This window comes from Triticum aestivum, chromosome 3A (genome assembly GCF_018294505.1).
Source record: "Triticum aestivum cultivar Chinese Spring chromosome 3A, IWGSC CS RefSeq v2.1, whole genome shotgun sequence".
NCBI lineage: Eukaryota > Viridiplantae > Streptophyta > Magnoliopsida > Poales > Poaceae > Triticum > Triticum aestivum.
Window position 1 is genome coordinate 3,854,642 of NC_057800.1, and position 16,443 is coordinate 3,871,084.

Below are 16,443 nucleotides of genomic sequence, written 5' to 3' on the forward strand. Positions count from 1 at the left end.
CTTGTTTTCGGCACGGAGTGCTATGTCCGGATCACTAGCTAGAGTGATAATTCCATTGGGCCCGGGCATCTTAAGCTTCATGTACCCGTAATGGGGTATTGCATGGAAGATTGTGAATGCTTCCCGCCCTAGTAAAGCGTGATATCCGCTCTTAAACGGGGCCACCTGAAACGTGACTTCTTCGGACCTGTAATTATCCGGCGTGCCGAACACCACATCTAGTGTGATTTTTCCTGTGCAGCGCGCTTCCCGACTGGGGATTATTCCTCTAAAGGTTGTGCTGCTTCGCTCGACGCGGTTCCAGTCTATTTCCATTTTTTGAAGGGTTTCCTCATAAATGAGGTTCAGTCCGCTGCCTCCATCCATGAGCACCTTGGTGAGGCGAAAGCCGTCCACTATGGGAATGAGGACCAATGCGGCTGGTGCTCGGGCTGTTCGGAATCTAGGTTCATCACTTGCGTTGAAGGTAATGGCAGTGTCGCTCCATGGATTTATTGTTGCAACTTGATAGACTTTGGCGAGGCTGCGGAGTGTTCTTTTTTGCACATTGTTTGATGCGAAAGTCTCGAAGACTGTGAGAACGGTACTGGTGTCCTTGGGCTGGCTTTCTGCGGCCTCCGAATTAAGAGGTCCTCGCCGATTTTGGCCACCTGCCGGAGTATCCAACATGCTCTAAGGCTGTGAGTTGGTGTGGCGTCCTCTGTACTGTGAATTCTACAGGGTCTATCAAGCCATCTTTCCAGTACGGTTCCATGCCCTTTAGAGGGTTTTGGTTTTTGGTGTTTATCCCGAGTGTCCTGTGATAATGCACCCTCTTAGTTCGTACGGGATTACTATTCAAGGCCGGATTATCCCAAAAATTTATTTCGGTTTTCCAGGCGCTTTCCATCGCACAGTATTTTTGTACTATGGACGCCAAGTCAGCGAAGCGTGTGATATCACGACGACTTACGGCATTAAGGATTCCCTTGTCCGTGCAATTACTTTAGAAAATTGAGATTGCGTCTTCCTCACGGCAATCCTTTATCCTGTTCATAACCAGGAGGAATCTGGCCCAGTAATGATGTACTGTTTCCTCAGGCCTCTGCCTGATTTGGGAGAGATCGCTTATGATCGGGTGGGCGGGTGTCGTTGAATCTGAAACCTCACCCAATCCAAGATTCGGAGGCCGAAGAGTTTCCGAACTCTGATGTTCGGATTCTTGGATGTTGTCCAGTGAATCTGGCCCGTTGCCTGATCCTAAGCTCAGGTCTTGAGTTACATCTCCCCCTCTGCGGGTATCCGGCTTGGAGGGGTCGGGAATTCGGACATAGCTAGTCGTTAAAATAGATGAAGGGTCGCCACACTGCGTCTCTACCACGGCAACATGGTGGGTGACTTGGGGAGAGTTAATTTCTCTTAGATCGGGTTTAAGCCCAACCTGGTCGTAATCCATAGCGACCCCCAGGGCGGCGAAGCGATCCAAGAGCTTGTTTACGGAAGAGAGCTCCATTGGATCTAGCTGCTCGACGAGCTCCGAGCTGATGTGTAGGTTGCTTTTGATGACCCGAGAGGTCACCGTCGGCGCAACAGCCGAACAGGCGGTCATGAGGAAACCACCTAGCCGGAGGGTTTGGCCGACAGCCAAGGCTCCCTTAGCAACGGCGTCGTCTTTAAATATGGGAGGAGGCATCCTTCCTGATTGTGACGGCACAGAGGAACTCTCAATGAAAGCACCAATGTCGGTGTCAAAACCGACGGATCTCGGGTAGTGGGTCCCGAACTGTGTGTCTAGGCCGGATGGTAACAGGAGGCAGGGAACACGATGTTTTACCCAGGTTCAGGCCCTCTTGATGGAGGTAAAACCCTACGTCCTGCTTGATTAATATTGATGATATAGGTAGTATAAGAGTAGATCTACCACGAGATCAAGGAGGCAAAACGCTAGAAGCTAGCCTATGGTATGATTGTTGTATATGGAGTTGATTGCCTACGGACTACAACCCTCCGGTTTATATAGAAACCGGATAGGGTTAGGGTTACATAGAGTCGATTACAATGGTAGGAGATCTTGAATATCCGCATCGCCAAACTTGCCTTCCACGCCAAGGAAAGTCCCATCCGGACACGGGACGAAGTCTTCAATCTTGTATCTTCATAGTCCTGGAGTCCGGCTGAAGGTATAGTCCGGCTACCCGAACACCCCCTAATCCAGGACTCCCTCACCGATCCTTGTTTGGTGGCGGTCGCGTGGGCCAGTGATGGTGCCTAGGCTTTCGGACACTGCGGAGGTGGTACTTCACCGTGTCAGCAAGGAGGACGAGCACGTCCGTCGCTACATGGTTGCGTATATATATATATATATATATATATATATATATCTGTATATATATATATATATATATATATATGAGAAGACGAAGAATCCCGACTGTTGTCGTGGGGGTCGCTTCTCCTTCGTTCCAGTGTGCTAGACATTTTGGTGTAATGCACTCGGGGACAAATGGAGGAGCGACCATCACCAATGGTCGAATGTATACACCACGTGAGCTGAGAATTTTCAAGAAAAGACTCGACAAACGGATAGTCAACCCGTGATGAATAATAATGATCTAATTTAGTTTTTGTAGTACATATATTTAATTGTACAAGTTTAATCTTTGAATTATGAACGTTGGAAATGTCGTCATCGGACGACGAAAGTCTCCCGGAGGAGTGCGGCTGGTGCCACGACGATCGAGGTTTGTGCGACAGGCCTCACCTGGACGATGATCGGCGCTTCAGAATTAAGCTCGAGGAGACCTTCGATGTTGAAACGGTACGCAACGGCGACAAGTGTTTTTTCGTAATTAAGCATGACTTCAACTATTTCAACATGTAATTTTCATCTTTTACAATTTGAGTATAGCTTATTCCATGTCATGCAAGACGATATGTCTTGGAGAGGATGGATTTTGAAGACCATGAAAATTTTGAAACGAAGAAAATTCACCTAAGGACCCATCACGATGTGGATTTTGAAGTAAATCTATATAATGCTGAGAGTGTAACCCATTTTGGTTGAAAAAATTGGGAAGCATTTTGCAAGATGTATGGTTTTGACGAGGGTATGCTTGTCACCATGGATCTTCATGATCCTAACATCACCAAGACAATATGAACATTTGGGTCCTTGTTGATACGCCTCCAGTTCTACCGCTATGTGAGTTTCTCAAACATAGTTAATTATTAACTAATTTATATTGTTTATTTCAAAATAGTTGACAGCTTATTTTGATTGCTCAAACAATGTGTGGAACATGGTAGACAAACCTACTACACCAATGGCTCCGAGTTAACTTATCAGGAGAAAAATCATCCGGTCGGATTTTGTACTGATCTTGAGAATTACAATATCTACAATCAAACTCCTCAACATTATGGTCAATATGTGCCACTAGTGCACGTGTTGAACTATGGTAACTACCATGGATATGCCCTGGTATGATTTTTTACTATTACGACATCCGTGCATCTTTTGCATACTTCTAAAACTAGTACATCATTGCTAACTATTAAGTTATTACTATGTTTTTCAACAGAGAATCGCAGAGAATTGTGTTCCTCATTTGATGTATCAGAATGGCAGCCTTAGTGTTTTGAACATATATCCAGGTCATACTACGAATCTCAACTGTCCATAACGGATTTCTAAAAGAAGTGGAGACATGCTAATCAGATAATGGAAAAAATGTGGACAATCGTAAGGAGGTTCTTGGAAGCAAAAGGAAGCACCACGCAAGAATTGGAGACAGGATCAATGATCTCCATTCTCCATAATGGAGAGTCAGGGTCTATATTGTTTTATGCTATTTTACCTTAAATAGGGTATTTAGGTCCTGCATAATACTGATGATCATGTGCGAAGAACAATTAAGTAGGGTTGGTTCGATGACTATCAGGATGATGATCGTATGACTTGTTATTAATAACGAGTAGAAGTTGTATGATGATGATTAGTAGGACTTGTTACTATGATGATGCATGATGCGAGGATGAAGGGTTATTATATATCTATGGGTGAAATGAACATGCATTGGATTGAAGTAAAGGCAACATGCATGTGGTGCATGTCGAAACTAGTACAATCCAAACTTGAGATTGTACTAATTTCGACATGCACCACATGTTGCCTCACTTCAATCTAAGTCATGTTTAGGCATAGCAGTTGCAGTAGCACGGAGATAAGAGAGGACACATCTCTCTATTAGCTATCTATAACAACCTAAATTAACCCCCAAAACCCCTAAACCACCTCCTTTCCAAAAAAACAGCCCCCGAAATGCTGACGTGTGGAAGCTTATTGGTCACGGTTAGTGCTACCAACCGGGACCAAAGGCCCTCCTGCCTGGGCTCCCCGGAGCGGCCACGTGGAGGCCCATCTATCCTGGTTGGTATAAGAACCGGGACTAAAGGACTAGGGCATTAGTAACGACCCTTTAGTCTCGGTTACCCATCCGGGACATATGGGCCTTATGAAACGGGACAAATGGCCCTTTTTCTACTAGTGTAAAATAATAAAGTACCACCAGGCTGATCTCTAATTTTCACTCAGCTAACACAAACGCATTTTACACTGTCCGTGTACTACTCTTGATGTCCATTTGGAGTAGGATTTGCAAGTGAATGTTTATCTACCGTTGTACTCAAGTTAACTTGAATTCGGTCAGATGAATCAGATACTTCTTCCAATTGCATGAACGGATCAACAAGGCATGCATACTATACTGCCACTTTTGCCTCGGAAATGAAACTTTTCTATCTTTGATCATGTCTCTAAGAAAAAGTATTAAGAGAAACCAACTACGAGGATAAACAAATGACCAAACTTAGAAGTATGTACTTGAGGTACACCTCAGCCATGACATTACCTTGTCTTTGAAGAACACATCCAACTCATCCTGCTATCCGGCAACCTGTGGCCACCCCCAAGCCTGAAATCCTCGACGCTCCGTCCAACCTCTGCATGGCAGTAAAGCAAAACCAAGATCTATGCCATGATAAAGCTCTTCAAAAAAATCAGTGCTCTTAACTAATGCATCTAAAAATAATAATTATTTGGCTACAAAAATAGTTGCAAGACTATATGAACAATTCAGTCTCAAACCCTTCAAAATGCGGTGGCCCTTCGCTCCGGCAGAACCTATTGTAATTAACCAAAAGGATTAATAAACGATATTATATTGTATCCGACTACCGAATAACCAAGCAGACTAAAGGGATGAAGAGGCATACACAACATCAGGTACATCGACGGCCGCAGCTAGCGATGCTTCTGTGGAGAGATGTGGTCGCTGCTACCTCTACAACAACAATGTTGTCGGACGAATTGGTGATGCGTTGTACAAGTTATACTTCGGCTCGAACCTTCTCAAGACAGGTCAGAGGCATCTAAGAAATATGAGAAAATTAGGAAAAAAAATTAGATGGTGATTTGGTTAATTTGAAGGAACTGTAATTTGCAGGGAAGGGCGACGACTTTGCAACTCGGTGCTCACCCTCACTATCAGCCGTCAGGTAGAAACAATTTGTGCGCGCACCGGGGGTCCTCTTATTCCCATTTCATCTGCTCCCTGTGCCACATCCGCAGCATCCACAAGCTATAGATCTTTGGAGGAGCAGACCACTACTGCTTCTATGCTGAAGGTATTGCAACAGGTAAAACGGCATCCTGAACCAAATTTTATAAAGAAAAGTAACCTACAGCAGAAGTAGGTATTTACTCTATGCAAAAAAAGATACTACGATACAATACATGATAATGCCTAGTCGAACTGATGTATTTGTTAGCTACAAAAGGTAGTAGGACAGTACTAAAAGGACCTACTATTCAATTCAAGTCTCTAGAGAACAAAATCACATTGCTCCTATTTTCTTAAAATGATAAACCAGTACTAAACAGCTGATATTCCAAATATGAGTGCTCACCAATTAAATGAGAATCCTAAGCAAAGACAAATCATGAAAATAAATTATGTCTAGAAAGGATGTTTTCGGGAGTTAATTGATCATTATATGGGTGCAGACCAAACAAATATAGTATATTCAGCAAAGACAAAATTATATAGAGAAACAACGTTAATTGATCACTATATGGTTGCAAATTATATAGTATATAAATCATTTATATTTCCATTGCTAACTCAATAGAGAAATGAAGTAAATATAATATATTCAGCAAAGACAAACTATATGGGTGCAGTCGAAAAAAATGTATGCGTTAGTCTACTCATTAATGATTAAAAGACTAATATAGTCTAAAGGACAATTTTTGTCCAATGAAGAAACACTCTCCTGATACTCATCTGCCTGGCCGGACTCGGTATCTCAGTGGTTCGTACCATCATTCTTCCTTTCTTTCTTCTCTACCTGTAGTGTTCCTTCATAGCTGCACCCGGGCACAAAATGAGCATAGAGACACAGAATGGAAAATAGTTTTCTGTAATGTGTGACGACCTATTACTAAAACCGCAACCAAGTTAACAATTATACACATACCACACCAATAACATCAAATAAAAAGGTCGGCCTGAGCATGTAGTTCAAAATGGGTACTGATATTTAGATACAAATGGTTGGAAAAAAATTGCATGGAGAAGGTTACTTTAAATTTACGTCGGCAAAAAATTCAGACTCTTCTGCTTTGGGCACTCAATGCTTGCTTTATTGCAAAAGAATTCTTTCTTTCTTGCATCAATCTGTGTGGAAGTGAAACACTCGCTAAAGTAGAAGCCTAGTCTAGTCATAAAGATAAGGAACTACTTTAAAATGAATCAGATTGTGCACATTCAATAACAACAATGAATATCTTCATTAACAGTCATATTCAACATACCCTTAAGTTGACTAAAATAGACTTGTTGTAATTTACAGAAAAGAAAACGTGAGATAAGTCACCTGCCTCATCTATCATTTAGGAGAGGGTTAGTATATGAAGAAATAGGCAACTACATGATAGAAAATTACATCTTTGAAATTCTATAGAGGTAGACAAATGAAAATAGACCAACAGAACACATACGGCCTGATTAACATAATCAGGGAGAACACCAAAATACACTTAAGAGTCCTCGCTTCAGCAACGGCAAGCAACAACCACATACATCCATCACATGTAAAGGGGAGACGGAAACTACCTTATTTGAGGACTAAATTATCAGACTGGTGTAGCTACGATACATGCCACAACTAAACAAATCAACATGAATTTTGTCTGTGCAGATCTCATAGGGCAGTAATCAACTGGAGAAAAACCAAGAAAAAAGGAAACAAGGAGACGGTTCCTACAGATTATGCCATATACAAATATACATCATTGCAGTGCTTGCCTCAAAGCTCCTTCATTGGGAAATCAATGGCCTAACGGAAGCTCGTCCACCCCGACATAAAGCACTCATCTATAAACCTGATTTCTGCGTTGTCGGTTGACCACTGCACATCAACAGAAGTTCTAAGTACATGCCACAATGGCTTCACAGAACTGCTTGCAAAATATAATCAAAAGTAGTGACCACAATCGCATTGTGTAATTGCTCCTTGTCAAAGCACCCAAGAATGCAACCAACAAGGTTCGATAGCAAAATAAATGAGGAGAGACATACCTCAACCTTGTAGTACAGACCCATAGGATAAACTGATCCTAAGCTTGACTCCAATCCTTCAATAACAACTTTTTGGCAATCATCTAAAATCTATTTGGGCCGACTCATCAACAAAAAAAAATTCTCCTTCTCAAAAGACTCAAGAGTGCAAGGAATGAGGTCATGCAGGAAAAAACACACTAGTAGAAAAACGGCATAATGTGAAGCACATTAGTACCGGTTTGTAACAAAACCGGACTAATGTGTCCATTAGTGCCGGTTCGAAACGGCTAGGCGGCCAGAGCTAATTATTACCAATTCGTTGCGAACCTTTAGTACCGGTTCGTTGCATGAACCGGTACTAAAGAGGATGTGGCACACCGTGCTCCGGCTGGGGTCCCACCAGCGCCTTTAGTACCGGTTTGTACCACAAACCTGTACTAGAGGTTTGGAGTTGCAGCTGTTTTTTAGTCTCACCTCGCTCGGCTAACAGGGTTTTTACCATCTTAAATATGTTACTTCTCAAACTATCACAAGCGCTTGGTCTTCATTGAACTCTATGTGTGGAATTTGTGGCCGCAATATGAGTCTTCACCGGTTTCTAAACCGTTGAGGACTCATATTGACAATTCAGATTGTACACAAAAAGATCAATGATGATCAATGTATTTTTTATGTATATTTTTACATGTTTACACCCTCACTCTGTCCTCTCAAACTCCGGACTTTTTTGCGTTCAGCAGGCACCATTCAAAGCCACGTCATCAATTTTCAACCCTTTCTGACATAATTTGCTATTTTTAATGCATTTACTGATTTGTTTTGAGCTAAATGGCCCTGAAATTGAAAAGCACTACAAATGAACTCAGAAAAGGTTGAAACTTGGCATGGTATCATCATTTCGCCCGCATAGCATGTGCAAAAAAGTAGAGAGGGTCACGGCAAAAACAGGATGCACTTCGTGTACAAACTGCACAATCTCTTTCAAAGTATCAGGGTTTCGGACGAAAACTCATCTGTTACACCGGCAATTCAAAATTTTAGTAACTTATTACAACTGCAGAAAAGAAAAAAACTATATAAAAAAATTACTCAGAATAAATAGAAGAAAATAAATAAAGCAGAAAAGAAAAAAACTATCTAAAAAAATTACTCAGAAATAAATAGAAGAAAATAAATAAAGCAGAAAAGAAAAAAACTATATAAAAAAACTACTCAGAAATAAATAGAAGAAAAGAAAAACTATATAAAAACTACTCAGAAATAAATAAAGAAAATAAATAAAGTAGAAAAGAAAAAAAACTATATAAAAAACTCCTCAGAAATAAACAGAAGAAAATAAATAAAGCAGAAAAGAAAAAAACTATATAAAAAATTACTCAAAAATAAATAGAAGAAAATAAATAATGCAGAAAAGAAAAAAACTATATAAAAATTTGTTGGGGCACTGCCCAGTGGGCCTGCCAGACCTCGGGTGTGCAAATTCAGGCCCAGAAGGGCCAGCAGGCTCACAGGACAGCGCGCCATAGTTAGGCCCAGAAGCCTGCTATATAGAGGAGTTCGAAGGAGCAGCCGCAGCTGGGTTTATAAACCAGTGCGGCTGCCCTTTGCCCGGCGAGTTGGGACTAAACTTTGCGCCCCTCGCCTGGCAGCGCACCCCCTTTAGTACCGGGTCGTCGCTCCACCTGGTACTAAAGGTAGGGTCTTTAGTACCGGTTGGAGCCACCAACCGGTATTAAAGGTCACCACCCGGTACTAAAGGGCTACCCTTCCCGCCGCTTGGCCTGGCCAAAATTGACCTTTAGTACCGGTTGGTGGCTCCAACCGGTACTAAAGGCCCATCCTACATAAGTGGCACTTACAAATTTCGTCAGTTTTTATCTGCTTCTTCTCCTCTGCCCCGTCGCCCGCCGCCCCCATCGCCACCCCTTGTCGACGCCCCCGTCGCCGCCCCGTCCCCGTCCCCGTCGCCCGCCACACTTCAAAATGAAGAACATATCCATGAAGGTGGCAGACGCCGTTGCTTATACAAATCCCCCCGAAGCAACCTTCCATTGCAACCCGATTCCAGCCGGCTATGCTCGTGTCATGGTTGATGAGGTGGTGGACCAATATTCGGGGCTAGAGCTTGACATTCCTGGGCATCACCAGGAGCACACACTGGGAGAGGCCATACATCATATCATCCTATGGAGAAAGGATTGCATCATCTTTCGAAGGCCACCGACACCGCGTCGTCATCCGACTCCTCCTCGATGTGAGGCCACTCCTCCTCCAAGTCCGGCATAGCAGTAGGCCACTCCTCCTGCTTCAAGTCCGGCACAGCATGAGGCCACTCCTCCTGCTTCAAGTCCGACGCCGCGTGAGGCCAATCCTCATGCTTCAAGTCCGGCACATCGTTAGGCCCCTCCTCCTGCTCCAACTCAGCCACGTCAGCCGTCTCCGCCGCCTCAGCAATCGGGGAAGAGAGACGCCGCAGCTATGATGCGTAGCGCTACGAGTCGAGGTAGTACAGGAGGTATAGGCGGAGTCAAGCGATATAAATATGGTCCAAGCCTCGCTCCTCTTCCTTAGAGGCCTTACGACATGACCGAGGAGCAAAACATGGCCATAGTGAAGGCCCTAGTGGACGCCCATTTTGGACCGAAACCGGCACCGCCGCCAAGGGAGAAAGTGCCAGAGGAAAAGATTGCCACTTTATTCGTATGGCTAGACCACCAGCTCCCAAGCCTGTTGACTCAGACTATGAGCGCCAAATCAGGAAGGCACATTGAGCACGAGTACAGAAGGAGTCGAGCTCAAGCTCGAGCCAAGCAGCTGGCAAAAAATGCGGAAAACCGTTCCCCAGCTGGGAGAACAGGCGACGCAATCGATACCCCCGCTTGTTATGCCAACAACACATAAGAGTATCGGCGCCCTATATATATGTGGGCAAACCGTTAACGTTCCCCAGCTGGGCAATCTGGTAATAACCGAGGAGCATATAATGCAGGCTGAAATGATCGGTATGACTGTTGGACAACTCCTTGAGATCGAGCACATGTCTCCACTTAGAGAGGAGGAAATAAAACGAAAATATGTCCGTGGTGAACCTTTGATCAAGCCCGAGGAGGTCAAGAACCTCCCTATGAGAATGTATGAATTGCATCAATGGTACATGAAAATTTGCAAGACCCACAATCTATAGTTCCTCATGGTGAAAGTCAAGGAAGAGGATAATTCCATATGCTAGCTCTGTCTATTGAGTATACAGAACTGTTTCAGTTATTCAATTATGACGCACTCGACAAATCTATCGTCAGTTGCTATTGTCTGTAAGTGATTTATTTCTGTAATTTAAGTCTCAAGCTAGCTGTAGTGCTCTCGTTGATCATTACATGTAATTATCCTTACTATATATTCTTTTCTGTGGTATTATGCAGGATGAAGATGTCCGAAATGAGAAAAGCTGGACGCTATGGCATTGGGTTCATTGACCCAAATACCATTAATGAAGAGACATGGTCATATGAACATTATAAACAAGAAATAGAGAATAACATGCTAGAGTTCTTGAAGCGCCTCATTACCAATGCAGATATACTACCACTACAAGAAATATGTCAACTTGTGACCTTGACTATTGGTCAATGAAAGGTCATTGTTTTTCATTTCCGACCTTTTTTGACCAAAAACAGAAGGTCAAAAGCTGGCGGTCGTAAACTGAAATTAACGACCTTCTCTATGAGAAGGTCGTGGACATTTACGACCAAAATATGCCTATTGTTTTGTTTTGTCACTAGCAGCCTCCCCAAGCCACGTAGGCATCCGACGTGGCAATCTGATGTGGCATAAGATTCAGCCCGGTCCAATTCAGTTTTCTACATGAGCCTAGCCCAACAATTCGGCTTTTTTAATGTGTTTTTTTCCTGTGTTTTTATTAGCTACATGGGTCTGACCCAGTAATTCAACCCATGTATTATTTTTTAGGCAAGCCCTTTTAATATATGTATTTTATGTTAATTTCAGTAAGCTACATGGGCCTGGCCTACAATTTGGCCTTTTTATTTTCTAGCGCACAACATTTTGCAATCAATTTATTTTTTATTTCCAACTTTTGTTCCCAGCTCCAGTTTACAGATGGGTCCCAAATGTCAGATTTTTCATGACTTATTAATAAGCAATATATATGTATATATCAAACAGACAGAAGAGAGAAAGCATATGAAAATCTTCAAATAATAGCTAAAATAAGTTTATTATAATATGCTATACAGAACAGAACACGTGAAACTACATACACTCATTCACATCACAACAACCAGTTTTCATACAATCATTCACATCACATCAACCAGTTTAACCATCGAATCTTGCATACTCAGGAACTTCAAACTTCACCCAGATCCACACAATCATAAATAATGGGATCTACAAATAGACCGCTCTACCAGTACAAAAGCTAGCTGCTCTTCAACATGGGTAGAAGTCCTCAACGGAGTTCCATTCACCTACAAGAACAGAATGGAATATCAAGTACTTGCATTCTTCAAGAAGATTACAACCAACATATATATGTACGGGGACATCAGGAAAGCTGATGGAGCAAAATCAAACAACAGATAAATCAAGTAAACAGACCATTTGGAAAAAAATATACTACCAGGCTTGAACATGAGCATAGAAAAGAAAAGATGATTTCAGTGAAATTAAAACTGCCAATGAAAGCTGAATAACAGTTCAGCTGATTAACTCCTAGTATGGAGGAATATCACAAAATTAAACAAGATGGTCGTGCAAGTTTCTATACAAGTATTCGTGATTACGGTTTGTTATCATCGTCTAAATTCTCCAACATGCACAAAATTAATTAATATATCTGAATGTGCTACCAATGAAGCAAATTCTAAAAGATACACGGACAGGGCTTAATTAGCTAACCATGTCATTCTATAAACACACAGCAAACTCAATGATAACGTGTATAGTTATTACCATATAGTTTCTATATGAGTATTCATGATTTCCTTTTGTCATCGTCGTTTAAATAGCTTGGCGAACATTGACAGCAAAGAAACAAAAAATTTAAGTCAATAGCTTTGTGAGCATGTAGTAGATTGTTCACATCCTTATGAAATACATGGCAAAGAAGCTTTACCATGTAGACAAACACCCACTAACTCAGACGCTACAGGTGCTTGTTTCATCATGTTACAAAGGAGAAGCACAAACCACAACTTTACTCCACACACACACACACACACACACACACGCACACGGACCAGTAGATCAACAAGAGGACATAGATTAGACCAAATCCACATAAACAAATCCATACACATAGCAGGATAACTGGATATTGGCCAATTGGTTTGATCAGGAGCAACAGTGCATATTTTCCCTAAACCTAAAATTGCCATAGTGCGTAAATCATGCCACTGGTCAGAGCACAACACCACAATCACCAGTACAAGGCCACCAGAAGCACCACAGAGAGGGATAGAGCTCACCTAGGTGGTTTGTAGCCAAGGAAGAAGCACAGCCGGCCGCGGTTGCGGCAGAGTTACTTGCAACGCATATGCAGATCCTTGGGGCTTGTTGTCTTTACCAACACTTCATCCCACAAAACAACTCCCTTGGCTGCCATGTCACATGCTTCTACTGCCTTGTCCACCATGTCATAGATGCATCCAGAGTAGTTGGACTGAGATCCTCCAGCAGAGGGGCACAACCAACTAACATACAAAAGGAGAAACGGTCACTTTAAACGGTAATAATATTTTAGGTCTGGCTAGTACTAAAATCAACAGCATCTGACTCTATATAAAAAATCAACAACATGTTGTAACAGTACGACTGTGCTCCCAATCATAAACAACAAGATTTGGGACATTTATCATGCCAACAATACCACTAGTAGTAGTACCAATGTGTTAACAAAATTTAGGCCAGTAAACCAGGACAAAGCCCCTGCTGCTCTCAAACAGTAGGTCACCGCCATAAGCTTTGATTTCTGGCAACTAGGGGAATTGGATCAATTGCAATTCAAGATGGTGCATTATTTGCTAGTGGCAAAGCAGGTTCGTTTTTACTGGGTACTAACAAAGTTGGTTTTTACTAGGTTGCGGCATAGTAAGTTGTGACATTTAAAAAAACAGTAAGAAAACCAGCGGCGGCTGCTCCAGCCCGCTGCTCTCCTCCTCGACACCGCCACTGTAAATTTTGCTAGCAATCATCAGCAGCAAGTACAGAGTAAACTGGGACTTTGTTGTAGCTACAGAAACTGAAACAACACACACATCATGGAATTTCATATCATAGCCAACAAATATTTTACCGGAACACAGGGTGTTCTTCTCCGTATTTTAGAAACATGCAAACAAAGGTTTCAGTACAAACAAACAAGTGGAGTAGACAAATTTCAGAACAGAATGTGTTCGCACCGTTTGGTTTATGTGCTTGGTTTATTTAAACAGAAGTTTCTGTACAAATAGACAAGTGGAGTTAAAAAATGCAGAAACTACATAAGCTGCACATTCAGGTTGTGATACTCCCATCTTCAGTATATGCATGTTGTGATACTCCCATCTTATGCAATTTGACTCGCAGAACAAGAACAAAACTGATTTTGAACATTCGATGCAAAATACGGTAAATACGTCTTGTATCTACTCCTTGGCTACTGTTATTTCAACTGTAAATTTAGCCAGCAATCATCAGCAGCAAGTACAGAGTAAACTGGGACTTTGTTGTAGCTACAGAAACTGAAACAACACACACATCATGGAATTTCATATCATAGCCAACAAATATTTTACCAGAACACAGGGTGTTCTTCTCTGTATTTTAGAAACATGCAAACAATGGTTTCAATACAGTCAAACAAGTGGAGTAGACAAATTTCATAACAGAATGTGTTCGCACCATTTGGATTATTTGCTCGGTTTATTTAAACAAAAGTTTCTGTACAAATAGACAAGTGGAGTAGCATGTGTTTACTTTGCATGCTCAAGGTACACTAGTCTGATGAAAACAATATGCTCGAGGTAAATTAGCTTGCATGCTCGGAGTACATTCAGAAATTCTGAACAACATCAAATTGGCTAAATAACTTGGCCTAGAACACCAATCTTAAAGTGAATTTATGAGAGCAGTACATTCATGAAGTTCTACTCTGAATTTTAACTTTCTTTCTCTGAATTTTCTGCAGCGGGGTAATATCTCAAAAGAAAACAACACTGTAAACAGGCAATTGACTAAAACCCGGAGTACTATGATAGGGAATACCCACATTCATTTCAGAAATTGGTGTTGGACATACGACAACCCCTTGAAGTACACCTAAATTTATACTGAATTCCTTGCTCTATGACTAAAACCCGGAGTAGAAACATAAGGAATTGAAATGCCTGCATTCATTTCAGCAAGAAAACTAGTAGATCTTGGAGGTTGAAGCACTAAGATTAAGGAGTAACTTAATCAGAAGGGCCTAGCAAGCTAGCACAAGCATCAACAGCCGTTTTAATCAATCAGAAGGGCAGGAGTAGCTTAATCAATACCCTTATCCGTGAATTACAGGTAGGACTCAATATTGGAGGTTCGTGTTGGGCTCTTGGTGGCGCTGCCAGCCTGCCGCCTTCCCTTGGCGCTTGAGTAGGCCGTCAACTCCTTGTTGTACGCCATCCTCATGTTCATACTCATAGCAAGGGCGGCAGACCAGGAGGGCGCACTCATTGCAGGCCTGACCACCTGCGCCTTTCAACTCCTTACCCTGCATCAGCAAGATCAAAACAAGGTTAGTATACAACCCTACGAAATTAACACAACTTGCCAGGAGACACAGCAATTCCTCATGTATTCATTGATGCTACGTGAGGAAATCATCTGCTTGGCTTAAAGTTGAGACTATGATCATCAATGAATACTAAACAAGGTCCCAATATATCAGTGCGGTCTGGAACAGAAAAATCTCTTAATTGCTCCACCACTCGTCAATTAACAGAGAGGGAAAATGCGCCAAATAAACAAATCCAGCTCGCAACTACGCAACCCCCGCTGTTACCCCTAATCTCGCAACCTAGATCCACTGCCTCGCGCGTGCCAGATCCACCGATGCGTGCACCGCATGAAGGAGCTGTGACGAGCAGAGATGACACCGAAACATTAAGGCGTCGAGGCAGGCAGGAAGGGTGAGAGAGGGGGGAGACAGACGTACCCATCATGGTCGGAGATCCGCGGTCACCATGGCCGGAGATGGACGGATGCCAGCGCGCGTGGTGGAGGTCGACGAAGAACCGACATCGTGGTTCAAGCAGTAGATGACGGCGTCGTGGTTGAAGCAGTAGACGATGCAGTAGCAAATCACCAGGGCCATCGCGGCAGGATCCCCCGAGATCTCAGGAGGAAGGGAGGGAGGGAGGTCGCCGGTGGGGGTGGTAGTCCGCCAGCGGCGGGATTGGAGAGGAGTCGGGGGGGAGAGGGAGAGGAGTCGGGGGAGGGAGTGGGTCTCTAGCCAGGGAGGGGAGGGGAGGTGGAGGCCATGGTTGTGGTCGCCGACGGTGTTGAAGTGGTGAGCGCCGCCACGGGAGAGAGAGAGGGGACGCTGGAGAGATAGAGAGATGGATGGGTGGGGGCTGGTTGAGAGGAGGTCGCCGCCGGCCCATGGGATCGGGGGAGATGAGGTGGAGGGAGGGGTCGGGGAAGAGGATTGGATCGAATCATGGGAGGCTAGAAAGAAAGGGGGCGAGGATTGGATCGAATCGTGGGAGGCAAGAAAGAAAGGAGGCGAGGGGTGGATGGAAAATGACCAGAGGACAAAGCTAGGGTTTCGGGGTTGGTGTGGAAGGGTTGAGGACGGTCGTTGGAT

At 43.1% G+C, this 16,443-nt stretch overlaps 1 long non-coding RNA gene across 1 annotated transcript; it reads right to left on the reverse strand.

Moving 5' to 3' along the window:
* Positions 1-11,802: 11,802 nt before the first annotated feature.
* On the reverse strand, positions 11,803-15,967 carry LOC123057438 (uncharacterized). Its single transcript, XR_006426848.1, has 4 exons — positions 15,793-15,967; positions 15,137-15,348; positions 13,088-13,312; positions 11,803-12,088 (listed from the first exon to the last, which is right to left on the reverse strand). It is a non-coding gene; the product is annotated as an uncharacterized lncRNA (long non-coding RNA).
* Positions 15,968-16,443: the final 476 nt, after the last annotated feature.